The sequence below is a fragment of the Penaeus monodon genome, chromosome 44 (genome assembly GCF_015228065.2).
Source record: "Penaeus monodon isolate SGIC_2016 chromosome 44, NSTDA_Pmon_1, whole genome shotgun sequence".
Classification (NCBI taxonomy): domain Eukaryota; kingdom Metazoa; phylum Arthropoda; class Malacostraca; order Decapoda; family Penaeidae; genus Penaeus; species Penaeus monodon.
This window is the reverse complement of record NC_051429.1, coordinates 2913805-2927968: the sequence shown is the minus strand read 5'-3', so window position 1 is coordinate 2927968 and position 14164 is coordinate 2913805. Positions and strand designations below refer to the sequence as shown.

Sequence of the window (14164 nt, the reverse complement as noted above, 5' to 3'; positions counted from 1 at the left end):
ACGTGGAACAACAACGCGGTGAGGTGCCGCACCGGATACGTAGAAAGATGCAAGAACCAATGGGAAAGATCTGCGACGTTTATCTACTGGAATCGGAAACGTTTCCCGTAGAATACAGCCTCGAAATAAGGTCACGACTTCAAAACGGCAATTCGAATCTGCCCACACTCTCTGGGTTGAGGGTTATTCTGATGTTGATGAAAGATGAGGGCCATCGGCGATCACCTTGCTAAAAGGAATGACTCGAACATGGAGCTATCTGTTACAGGATATAAAATGCCGAGGTCGCCACCCACGAAAGAATTCCACCTTTCAGAGTGGTCTACTTTCCCGAGGATCCCGAAGAAGACGAGAGACTCAAGATCTACATCAGGGTCACTGCGCCGGCCAGCTGATTTTAGAACGATCCGCGGTCACGACTGCCGATCCTGATGGAAATATTTCGCCAGTGGAACAGCGTAGCGATTCAGTATCACAAACTGAAGAAGCGGATTCCTTCTGACCTGCTTCCGTTCATGACGTCTCTTCAGCACCGCTCTGCGGCAGACTGGATCGAAGGGACACTCTGTGGCAGCAAGGATCGCACGAGCCAGTAACAAGACGACCGAGGTGGAATTTAGAACTACCGTGAACAAGATGAAGAAAATTCTGACCCTTGAAAAGTATGAAGATGCCCTAGATCTCGCAAGAGACGTACTCAGCACCACTGTGTCTGCAGGCAAATACGAAGTCAGGTCCCTGCAGCTAAAGGTTCACTCTGGTGGCGATTACGTGAATGACTGTCAAGAGTTCCTGAAAGTGTATTTGGCGAAAAAGGCAGAATTGAAGGCCCTGACCGTGACTCCGGAAGAGTGCTGCCGCATCACCCTGACCTCAACCGTATCAGATCTCCAGGACGACCGCTTCCCTCAACTGTTAGAACTGAACAAGTACGAGTTCCTCAAACAATTTACCATGAGCGGCATTCCGGTGTTTTCACCGACCAGAGACATGCTGGCCCTGAACCCCTGGTCCTACAACATCACGAAGATCCTCACGTCTCCTTATACCGTCATGAGTCAAGTGGCCATCGATCTTCTGCAGAAAACCGGGCACCCGGCGACCGCCACAAGGACGACGACGACAACATCGTTTCAATGCCGTCGTCTCGGTGTTCAGCCCGGAATCTGCAAGAGCGATGAAGCCTCTCGTCCAAACGCGTCTCTATGCAATGTGTGCTACCTTCGCCGTCCTCAGAATCCTCACATCATAGACTTCGACACACACATGGCAGCTCTGGCTTCCTGCTGGATGACGATCTTGTACGATCACCCTAGAAGTTCCACGAGCCGGAACATGTTCGTCTGCGGAGGCGAACATCATCGCTACAGCTTCACTGTACACCGAGAGGAGGGTTATGCTCGGTTACTGCAAACTCCTGAGGGAAAACGCACCTCAGGCGCTGATGACAAAAGTACCGCGACCGTAGAAGGTCGTCCGTGCGGTGTGAATCTCTCATCAAACCCATATTTATGCTACACCTGATGAAGCAGCAAGAGGAGGACGACATAGATCCGATAAAGTTGCAGAGATCGTGAGGTTGACCCTTCTCGATTTGTAGGGCGCAACACGAGTCGCACCGAGAGTTCCAAAAGAAGACACGCCCTACACGGATCTCTTTACAAAAACGCTAAAAGACGAGACGAGAAAAGAGAAATTCTGCAAAGGCGCGTGCGGACGGCGAGCGAAGAGATCATAGCTTCAGGGGCCTTTCGACTTTCAGAGTTCTATACCTCGAACAGGTCCAGAAAGCACCCAAAGAAGGAGGCCACAAAGCGCGAAATACTCGTAAAAGACCTCATGCCGCCGATACAGATAAACGCGGACAAGGTGACGCGATTGTACAGCGCATCTCTTGCGGGAGCCGTATCTTGGCACACTCTCAGGATTTATGCCAAGGAGATGGGCTTATCCAAATACGTCATCGACGAGCTGTTTTCTGAGAAGAGCATGTTCCTCTATTCTCGACATGCGCTGCAGTACAAATCCTCGCGGAAGCGACTCGCCGCTAAGATCGATACCTACGAAGAGTCCCTCAGCTTCGTGACGAGGCAAGTTGCAAGGGAAAATTTTGCCTGCCATACAAAAGAAATCGAGCGGGAATTGGTCGGCCTTCTCCAAAATTCTTGGTTGTCCGAATACGACAAAGCCCACTCTGAAATGGTACAGCCAATGACCAAAGAACAAATTCTATCACTGGCTTCTGACCGCGAGATCGAGGTGACAGACACAACCTTCGATGAACTATACCAGAATTATCGCCCACATCTGGGACTTCTCACCAATGCCTGTCAGTGCCTCTGCTGCCCCTTCTTCCTCCAGCCAAGCAAGAGGTACAATCAGCACCTTACAGTAAATAGGCGGGGACCCACCCCGTTCCTTCACGCCTTCCATCAGATCGCTTACAACTGTCGTGGAGAGTCAGACATTGAAAACACCATCGTCGAGCTCCGTAACGGAACCTATCGCAAACGAGAGGGTCGAGGCGAATCGGTGCAGGTGCCACTATCAGACCATATCCTCCAGAGTATGAAACGGTTAAAAATTACCTACTCGGAAATCGACTTCAAACGAAAAGGGGCAAAGCGAACCGGTACAGGAGTCGATACCAGATTCTCTCCTCCAGAATACGAAACGGCCAAAAACTCCCTACTCTGAATTCGCTCACTAAAGAGAAGCGATCCATCGAAGTAGGCTCATCAACGTCAACTTACAAATCAAGACTTGTTGAAATCATATAAGCGATGAAGAGAATAGCATCATCATCAATGTCGACTTACAAATCGAGATGTATCGAAGCCATAAGCAAGCGATGAATAGAATATCGGTTGTAAAAATATAACTTGTATATATGAACGCGTGTGTTCAACATACAGTCCTGTCTGCGACAAATGTGACTTCGGAAATCACTGTTCACGTCGATAACGAATCCGGAATAACGTACGACGCAAACACACTAAATGCATACATGTATATTTTTCGATCATTGCGAATTGTATCTTTGTCTTGGGTGGTGTGGACGTTAATGTATACAATAACCGTAAGCGTAAACTGATATACGAGTTAATCCAGCTGGAACAAACAGAACCACAGGTTAACCAACACTATTCCACCATATAACGCATTAAGCTATCTCAGAGAACAGTAGCAGAAGTGGAGACGGACGACAAAAATACTGGAAATGGACACAGAGATCAAGAATACAGGAAAAAGGTCTTTTTTGAAATTCAAGTTAAAACGACTCGCTGCATTTCATATCGATCAGACCATTCTACGTAGATATATCAAAGCGAAACGAAAAAATCTAGAGTGGCATCAATATCCATCAATTATATTCTCATCGTGGGGAGTGGGCATCAAGCTCACGACACATAAATATATATATGTGTGGTATGCATAGTCCATGTATGATACTGTTATTATTGTTAATTTTATCACTTGGCGATCTATATAGCCTATCTAGCTATCACCACATTAAGTCTCGGAGGTGAAGAAGAAGAGAATCCTGAATCGAGAAGTAAGAAAATACCAAAGCCATCACATTACAATAATAAGGAAAATATGCAGGTCTTTGTAAAGACACTGACGGGTAAGACAATTACCCTGGAGGTTAACAGTGATGACACTGTTCAGTCGATAAAGAATAAGATTCAAGATAAAGAAGGCGTGCCGCCTGATCAACAGCGCCTAATCTTTGCCGGGCAAACAATTAGAAGATCATCGGACAATCAGTGATTATAACATAACAAAAGAATCCACACTACATCTTGTCTTGCGTCTGCGTGGTGGTGGTGGTGGTGGTGGTGACGGTGATGGTGAATGTTGACGATATACCGATGGTGGTATGGAATCGATAAACCAAATAAAACATTGATGGCATATTTATAGTTTTTTTTATTACCCCTCTTTCTTAATGATATTTCACATAATTTACAATTTCACGTTTTTGTAGATAATCTCTCATGTCTAAATATTTATCAGTAGAAGAATCATTAGCATCACTACAAATATTATTTTTATCACTGTCGTTGTCATCTCTTACCTTTGGAGGTTCGAGAGAACTGACGCTGGTTTTCTGATGATGATAATCATAACTCTGCTCTTTAGGTTTCCCTTCACTGTATTTTTTATGAGAAGGAAGAAGGAAGAAGAAGAAGAAGAAGGAAGAGGGTTATGAGAAAAAGAAGAAGTTGTAGTAGTAGTTGTTTCAGAAGAGCGCTGTTGTTTTACCTCTGTTAACGTTGTCGATATAGACGATGGTGTCGCTATTGAATTATACATCTGTTTATATTTTATATCCATCATATTAGAAAGAGCACTTTTAATTTGTTTATCTATTACTGTTCTTACTCGTCCATTAGATTTCTTCATTCCAATCTGCAATTTGACAGAAGATGATGTCGATGAAGATGGTGATAAAATCCCAATCCATTTTAGAAGAGAGGCCACTCAATAAATCCTAATTACTATTAAATTTTTGGCCATTGATTGTTTTATACTCTAGAGTTCCAAGGGGTTTTGAATCTTGGGCCCAAACTAATACAAACATCGTTTTGGACACGAGAACAGTAGTTCTGTTTATACCCCAAGTTATGCTGAATTTTCAACACAGATTTTCCATTTCTCAGCCCCCTTGACATGGGGTTGCAATCGTGTTTTTGATGTCATACATAGTAAGCTGAATCAAAGGTCAATTGAATGAAGCAATGAGATTTTTCAAATAATTCATTGGGGAAACCAATCGAAATTTTAACAGGTAATCGTATTATTATTTTATCATATCCTCGTTAAATTATTACAAATATGGGTTACACATAGAATCATCTTGCACATCGAACTGGTTTTGAAAGTTAGAAATAGTTTTAAAGTTTTTGTTTTGATTTGTTAAATGGAAATACTATTTAATCTATTGATCTGTCTTCTATGCTGCTTTCTGTACTGGTTGGTTGCAGTGATGAATGATGATGATGACGATTTTTGAACCAAACTACAACGAAAAAGAAACCGAAAAATCATATCTTGCATCATGTAAAGTGACTTTTAATAGTAGGAACGAAGAGATCTCTTATTATTTATGGAATTCCTTTTCGATCGTCCTTATGCATCGTTGCTGGTAATCAAATCTTTAACGTCTCTTAACGTATCCTTTTGAAATAGTCTCCCATTATTTAATGTGAATAATTCCCCGCAGCTCCATCCGTGTGAAGTAGTCGTTTTCCCTTCTTGTCCACACTATTCGCCTTTTTAATAGAGAAAGATACAACATCATCGGGGGTGGTTAACTAAATTATCTGCGTTTAAAATTATGCCATATTAATTGTTGGGTTTTATTATCCAGTCCCCGTATAAATAATAATATATATTAAATATAAATTATCATACGGATAGGGAATTACCTACTTGTGGAAAATTCGCTTACATGTAATAACTTATCCACCGTGTATATAGAAATATGAGTAATGATGTGTTGGTTTGGTGAAGGGGTTGTTGTTGAAGGTGATGTTAATGATCCATGCGCGTTTTTAAATGCTAGCTGGTAGCGGAAACAAAATAAACTACTGCTACTTCTACTTTAATACTATTTTATTCTACTGCTGGGTTTCTAACGACTTATCAAATTTTAATAATAAATATATTTAATACAACAACAAAAATCAAAATAAATTTAAAAAACCCACCCATTGACATTGAATATATTCAAAAGAATTTGGGAAAATTATTTGGTAAGCATAGTCACATATAAATCCAATAAGACGACCTTTTTGTGAAGATGAAAATGACGATGATGGGGATGTGAGATGATGAAGTATGATTAAAAAGAGGGCGGTATCGTGGTTTGGGCCCGATCTAAATTTGCGCTGATAAATGACGTAAAACGCTACCCTTTTTATAAATTCTCCCGAATCTAACCGGAGTCTCCTTTAAATTATTTTCGCGCCGAAAAGATAGGTCACGCAAATCGTACTGGATTACGGGCAAAACAGTGGAATCATTTAAGAGCATATTCGCATACTGATTTGGGGGACTCTACATAATACCTTTTTAGAGCAGGAAATTTAAAAAACGAAAACCCAACTGACTGCAAGTGAAGCCATCAAGACCGTGGCACACTTTAAAAACGATTTGATTAACATTTTCTGTTCACATATCTAGAGATTATATCAAACTCTCCGCGATAAAATTATGAGACTCGATCTGTATATGGCCATAGTCGTGTTGTCGAAAAGAATATTCGCTCATTATGGAACTTAAGGTTTTTTAAAGTAAACTTTCGAAGTCTCTAATGATCTAATTCGTTATTTAAAAAAGAATGAAAAGCTTTAAAACACTATATCCCAGAATCGAAGCGCTCAAAGGACATATCACTTCTATAAGAATTAATAAAAGTCTCCTCAACTGCATGAATCTGTATTTTAAAATGATTTCCCATTTTAAATTGCATTTAATGTTTATTCGTTTTTCAGAATCGCCATTTTTTTAGATAATAAAGTCGATCAGAAAAGGTCTTTTTCAGGACTTTGGATATTCAAAATTTTTATTGCGAGTTTTGGTGAAAGGACAAAGTCGAATATCACTATTATAAGCTTTGCAAACTTTATAAACAACACATTCGTTTTTTTGAATAGTTTTATGAATTTGAAAAGCGCTTCAAAGAAGACTTAAAAATCGATTAATATCGAAAAAAAGGTCTGGCATGTCATGGTAATAACGAATAAATTTAAAGCTAGCGATAGTAATAACGAATATTTACGATGATAACGATGAAAGATAAAAAGGAAAGAGAAGAGAGGATGAAAATGCGATGAAGACGATGATGATAAATAATAATAATAACAACAACAAAACGATCCTCATATAACCTGAAAGTTTAACAAATCTTAAAAATAACTATTTCCTCGCATCTGGTATATTTGGTACAATAGTATATTCGTAGAAATTGATTTGCTTGTTTGAAGAGCGATATTGCCGTTTAAAAAATTGAAAACTGTGTTCTTTCTAATGAAACGTCATAAATCCATTCGTCGCGTATTATTTAAATCTGATAATATCATTTCCATACAAGGAACGTCTAAGAACATTTAAATTGTTTAATTCGAATCATTTATTCGTTGTCGGCCCTCTCTGTCTTCTAATAAGCTTCAAGAAATAAGTCATATTTTAAGATTCGATTTACAGCGGTGAATCGCCAAATCTCCCCTAATCATTCACTACGATGGGGTCTTTTAAACAAACATGAACGACTATAATACAAATAGTTTTTCATAAGCACAGAGAAGGTCTATTACAGATCATAGCGTTAAAAATTTGAAGTCAGTCCCTGCTCATACTCTATTTACGATATTTTTTATAATCTTTTAAAAAAGCGTTTTCCAAGGAATAGGAAACCTACAATTCTGGTAGGTATACTACAGAATCACGTTTAATTTATTTCGCCGTTCGGACCTCATTCGGTGCTGTCTTCTCTCTATGCCATAAATTCTTTTCCGTAAGAAAAATACAGAACACTCCCTCTGTTTAAAAAGAAAAAAAGCAACAGATCGACAAACGACACGGAAAGCTTTAAACTAACACGGCTATGGATTTCCTTGCTAAAAAAGACATCTGAGCTAAGAGAAAATCGTCGGACGCCAAGGGATATCTCGAAAAAACGGGCGCAATTCTCAACCTTGTAAAACTCATTGAACTAAAACAACAAGAAGAATACAATATTTCCCCGTACTCTCTGAACAGTCTATGAAAGTTTATTAACATTTTGCAAAGACGTTTACATGACTAAACTTGGAATTTCGGTGGTGGTACCCTGAAAGGCGTGAAACGATTGGTATTAAAAATTATACCGAAATCGTAATGCTATTGAAACTTGTATCTCAGATTTAAAACCTCGTGTCTACTTTTCTAGAGACAAGTTACCAGCGGGTTCGATATCACATTACTAGGTCGAATAGAAAAGAATGACCTTACGCTACCCAGTCCGAGATAGTAAGTTATTTAACACAAGTTTGCAAATGATATCTCCAAAAAAACGAGAGCGCTTCTCAACATCGCGTTCGATCAACCCATCGTCTTCGAAACAACTATTCGTCTGTATGATAAATCGATGAACGTCTTAAGGAAACAATGTTGGACATCCGCAAATTTTTTTGGGCCCTCTTGATCGTCATGGAACCACACTCGGGTCTTAACGACAAACATTCGCCATTTTAAACGCGACTCGACATAATGACAAATCCAAACTGACAGCTTTTTTTTTTTTTCCCCCGAAAAAAAACTCAACACGAATAAATGACAAAAAACATCAAGAATTATCTCTGCCGTGTGTTTTATCGTCTAACATGCTCTCTTTCATTCGCAACTGTCTAAAATTTACACTTTTATGCACATCCTTCAAATTCAATATATGCCGCAAGCAACGATCATCGACAAATGGAAAAGAAAAAACTAAAACTATTATTATCCTAATAAAGATTATAGTATCGTAAAAGAAAAGGAAAAACACTGTGTAATAATATTAACACTATAATAATTTTGTTTTAAAACTAATGAAAAAATAATAACAGTACAGATTCTTCCTTATACTAAAAGGAGACTTAAAAAAGATCACAACAACCGTTAACAATCTAAAGTTCACAATCCTCAGGCATCATAACATTAAAAAGTCCAATTAACCATTTCTAGATATTGTTTTTAGGCCTTTAATATGATGATATTAAAGATATGAAAATAAACATCCTGAAAATAATAATAATATAGACAGCAACAAGAAACGACGACGACACGACAAAAGTGATGATGAATATGATATGATGATGATGTGAGATGATGATGTTTTGATGATAATACGACGACCACGACGATGATGATGATTATGATTGCAAGATTATGAATTAATATATGATTCGATGGGAAAAATTGATGATGATGATATGATTGATTATTTTCTCTAATGAAAAAAAGTAAGATTTTTCCCCCAAAACCACTGTAATAATCATTATTTAAGTTAATAATTATTTGATATAAAATCTGTATTATAACTGTTTTTTTATTTATATCAACAAAATAAAATACTACTACTAATACTATTAACGTTCTTTATCGTCTTAAAGAGTTGTAGTGGAAAAAGTGAGGACTTATTGTATTTAAACTGTTATTTGATTTGTCGGTTTACGAATCTTGTTATTGTTTTATTATCGAAATTTTTATTTTTTATTTTTTAATTTTTTATTACGAATAATGATATTTATGCAGGAAAGTTAAAATTAGTTTATTTAATAATATAATATTTATGTTTTATTTTGTGGGAAGATTGGGGGAGATTATTAGATATCTTATTTTGTTTTAATGAAACTTCGTTATTGATGATATTATTATGGTTGTGTTATATGTGGGGTGGTTTAATTATCTTGTTTATTTTCGGAGTTTTGATTATATGGTAATGTAATTAAATATGAAGAGATGAGAAGAGAAAGAGGAAAAAAAAATAAAGATGAAAAATGAAATAAAAAAATAAAGAGAGGAGGGTTGGTGGTGGGAATGAGTATATTTTAGAAGTTTATTCACTTGCTATTATAAAAAAATACATAACGCCGTGAAACAAATTGAAAAAAAAATAACCCGTCATCGTCCAAAGATACATCATAAGTAAGTAATAATATTTAATAATAATATAATTATAGATTAAAATTTTTTATTACGTAAATAAAAAAAAATTTTATTTCCAAAAATTTTTATATAATCATTTTAATTACTTTTCATATATAGAATAATACTAATTCTCTATCACACCTCCCAATCACTAGGGGAACCATCCATTTCTTATTCCTAGTCTCCTGGTTTCTAAAACCATTGAATATATATTTTCTAATATCATCATTTTTTGGGTTTTTCTATTTTTATTTAAAAACATAAATTTTTTTATCATTATTATTTAATTACTCTTATTTTATTTGGGACATTTGAAATTTTTTAATTTCTGGTTTTTTGTTTGGGCTTGGGTTTTCTGTTCTTGTTTTGGAAATCTCTGGGTTTTTGCACATTTACTTTTAATTTTATAAATAGCAACTTTATATTTTTTTTTATTCTTTAAAATTTTTTTTTTTTTTTTCTTTTTTTCTTGTTTTAACTCGGGGGGTCGATTCTGCCTCCGAAGATCGAACACCTTAAACCGAATAAATAACCCTTTTTATATATTTAAATTATTATTAAAAGAAATTATTGTTTTCATTTTTCCAAAAATGTTTGTCCATAAAAATATGCCCAAAATTTTTTAAAAGTCCAAAATTTCTTTTATTTAAAAATTTCTAGAAGACGATGTTTTGCAACTCTATTTAAAACCCTTTTTTTTTTTGAGATATTCCACACTTTTAAAAATACTAAAATAAAGATTTGTGATAAATCCTCAACCTTTAGAAATTTGAATACAATTTTGGTATTCCTTCAAAAAACCAGATTTTCTTAATAAAAATGTTAAATAGAATTAGTTTGGTTTTTAAAATGTAAAATTAACCACTCCCAGCAGGAATACAATTTAAAACACCTTTATAAAGGTTTTTAAAGAAATACCTTTATAGATTTATATCCAAACAGTATTCATATCCCGGTTATCATATTCAATATATTAGGAAATTTCTTATATTTCCGCGCCAGATTTATCCTTATCTAAGCATTAACAACAATCTAAACTGTGAGGTAAATTTTTTTTCTGTCCGTGTATTAAATTTTTTTTTTATAATTTTTATTTACAAATTATTCAGCTAAAGAGAAATTACCTTAATTGGACGACATACTTTTTTATTCCTTGTTTTTCTTTAATTTGTTTCCATTCTGGAACTTTTTAAAATTAATAATTTTGTAATGATAAAGGACATTGGAACCTTTTTATTTGTATTTAAAATTTTTTTTATTTTAAACCCCCCCTGTTCCTTTTCTCTTTTTTTATTTTCTTTTTTATTTTCTTTTTGATTTTCTTTTTCCCTTTTATGATCTTCCTTTTTCCACTATTTAACCCAAGGCAAAGGGAAACACTTTGGATTCCAATTACGGTTAAAGGAGAGAAATCCTCAGAGTTTTTCTTAATTTTGAATTGACTCAGTGGGTTGCCTTTAGTTTTAATCGAAAAATTCGTTTAAAATTTTTGAATCCAATAAAATCTTCCCCCAATGGGTTTTCCTAAGATTAAAACCCAAACAATCAGTTTTCTAAAGATGTATGAACCGTCTTTGGTTGTTGTTGAGTATTTTGAATTTTAATATTTACTACTCTACTTATCATTCCTTTTTTTTCATAAATTAAATAATTCTTATTTAAAAGAACGTATTTTAAACAAATTTTATTTCCTATCTCGATTCCATCGGAATAACCTCCGGTTCACCCTAGTTCATTCCGAACTTTTCAAACGGTTTAAAACTTTAATAAACCCTTTTTTCAGTGTTTAGGAAAAATATTGATTTCTTTTTAAAATTTTAATTCAATATTTTCAGTAAAATTTAAGCATTTTTTTTCTTAAATTTTCCCCGGGTTTTAATGGTTTCGGCAATTTAATCTTTTTTCAAAGAATTTCCAATTTAGTATGTTTTGATTTATAACTTGCCTGTGCTTCCCATCTCTATTTCTTTTTTCAGGGGTTGTTTGGGAAAACTTTATCTTAATCAATTCAAATTAATAAAAAATAACAAATTTTTCGAACGGGAAAAACGTCTATTCTCGTATATTTTTATCCAAGTTTTGATATTCTTGAATCCTTTAAAAAAGCTTAATAATTTTCAAAATTTTTAACCTTTCACTTCAAATCGTATTGATTATAGCCTCTCTGATTAGTACTATTGTTAACCGGTTTGCTTTGCTTTTAAGGTTTCCTTTTTGGTTTAAAAGAAAATTTGTACGTTTTTTTTTATTAGAAAAAAAAAAATTATTATTTAAATTAAAAAATTTTTCCCAAAATTCTTTTTTAAAGTACTATAATTTTTTATTAGGAAATAATGTTCTTTATTTTTTTTTTGAAACCCAAAAATCCCTTTCCAAAAAATCTTTAGGTTATTTAATTTTAAAAAAAATTTCGAAGAAAAAAAATTTTTTGCCCCGGGGATAAAACGGAGTAAATTTTGGGGTTTTTTTTAATTTTTCGTTTTTCCAACCTTTTTTTTTTGTCTTATTTCCAAAACCCCCGAAAACAATTTTTCTAACCCAAATTTTTTTTACATCACATGGGCCATTAATCCAAATTTTAACAAAATTGTTTCTAAAAATTTTTGTTTATTCCACTAAACGAATAGTTGTTTGAAGAGGGTTTCCCAACGCGTTTTGTTGAAAGAAGCCTCCGTTTTGTGAGTGGGGGATTTCCAAAAACCCTTTTTAAAAAAAAACTTTTTAAAATTCGTTGCGTTTAGTTTTTTCCTTTTGGAAAAAGTAAAATTCCCCTTTTTAACCCTTGGTCCTAAATAAAAGCCTTTTTACGAGATAAAATTTTTCAAACGGCCTTTCTTTCCGTTAATCTTAAAACCAAACTTTTTTCCCGCCGCAGCTAACCACGAAAAAATTATTTTTTTAACCTTTTTTCCAAATTTAAAAAAAAAACCTTTTCAGGGAAAAGGCTTTGTTTTTCCCTTGTTGTTTTTTTTAATTTTTTAAAATTATTTGCCCCCCGTATTTTTGGGAAAAACCTTGGGTTTTCCCATTTTTTTTTCCCTTAGTTTTCGGAGTGCTTTTTTGCGGAAAAATTAACCGTTTGAGGAAAAAATTTCCTGCCCCTTTTTTGAATTTTTCCCCCCCTTTTTTTCTTTGGGGGTCCTAAAAAATTTTCCTTTTTACAAAGAAAGTTTTATGGGATTTTAAAAAAAGGAAACCAAACCAATATTTTCCAAAACGGGCGAAATAATCAAAAGAATTTTTTTAAAACTTTTGTTCTTTTTGTTTCGGAACCCCTTTTAAAAATTAAAATTTTAGCGGGAAAAAAGTAGAAAATTGATTCCAAAATACGATGTTCGGTTTTCCTCCGCTTTTGAAAACCCCCCTTTTTAAACTTTCCTTTTTAAAAAACCCCCTCTTTTTTTTTTCTTTTCCCTTTTAACAAATCCTAAGGGGAATCAATTAAATTTCTTTAAAATTTTTTAAAAAAAAGGAGAAAACATATAAAAAAATTTAAATTTTGTTTTGGGGTTCTTTTAGGGAAATTCTAACAAAGGGGAAATTAAAAAGGAGAAAAGTATTTAAATTTTCTTAGAAAAATAAAAATTTTTGGCAATTTTTTTGTTTAAAAGATTTAAACCCTTTTTCCACAAAACCCCCCCCACAAAAACCCCCCAAAAAAAGATGTTTGTTTTTTTTTGTATTTTATAATGAGCGTTTTTTTTATTTTTTTTTAAAATTATTTTCACGCCTCCCTCTATCCTTTCCTTTCCCCCCCAAAAAATCATGCACTAAATAGTTTTAAACCCCGTTTTTTTTTTTTTTTTTTTTTTTTTTTTTTTTTTTTTTTTTTTTTTTTTTTTTTTTTTTTTTTTTTTTTTTTTTTTTTTTTTTTTTTTTTTTTTTTTTTGTTGGGGGGGGGGGGGGGGGGGGGGGGGGGGGGGGGGGGGGGGGGGGGGGGGGGGGGGGGGGGGGGCTTTTTTAAAAAAAGGGAAAACCCCTTGGCCCAAAAGTTTTTTCCTTTTTTTAAACCCTTTTGTTTTTTGGGTTTTGAAAAAAAAAAAAAAAAAAGGGGGCCCCTTTTTTTTGGGGTATTTTTTTTCCCCTTTTTTTTTGGACCTTTTCTTTTTGGATTTCCCCCCCCCCCCCCCCCCCCCCCCCCCCCCCCCCCCCCCCCCCCCCCCCCCCCCCCCCCCCCCCCCCCCCCCCCCCCCCCCCCCCCCCCCCCCCCCCCCCCCCCCCCCCCCCCCCCCCCCCCCCCCCCCCCCCCCCCCCCCCCCCCCCCCCCCCCCCAAAAAAAAAAAAAAAAAAAAAAAAAAAAAAAAAAAAAAAAAAAAAAAAAAAAAAAAAAAAAAAAAAAAAAAAAAAAAAAAAAAAAAAAAAAAAAAAAAAAAAAAAAAAAAAAAAAAAAAAAAAAAAAAAAAAAAAAAAAAAAAAATAAAAAAAAAAAAAAAAAAAAAATTTTTTTTTTTTCTCCCGTTTTTTTTTTTTCGGGGGGGGGTTT

At 34.9% G+C, this 14164-nt stretch overlaps 1 pseudogene; it reads left to right on the top strand.

Annotated features, from left to right (window-relative positions):
- Positions 1-3600: 3600 nt before the first annotated feature.
- The window catches only part of LOC119568518, a 28899-nt pseudogene continuing 18335 nt past the window's right edge, over positions 3601-14164 (top strand).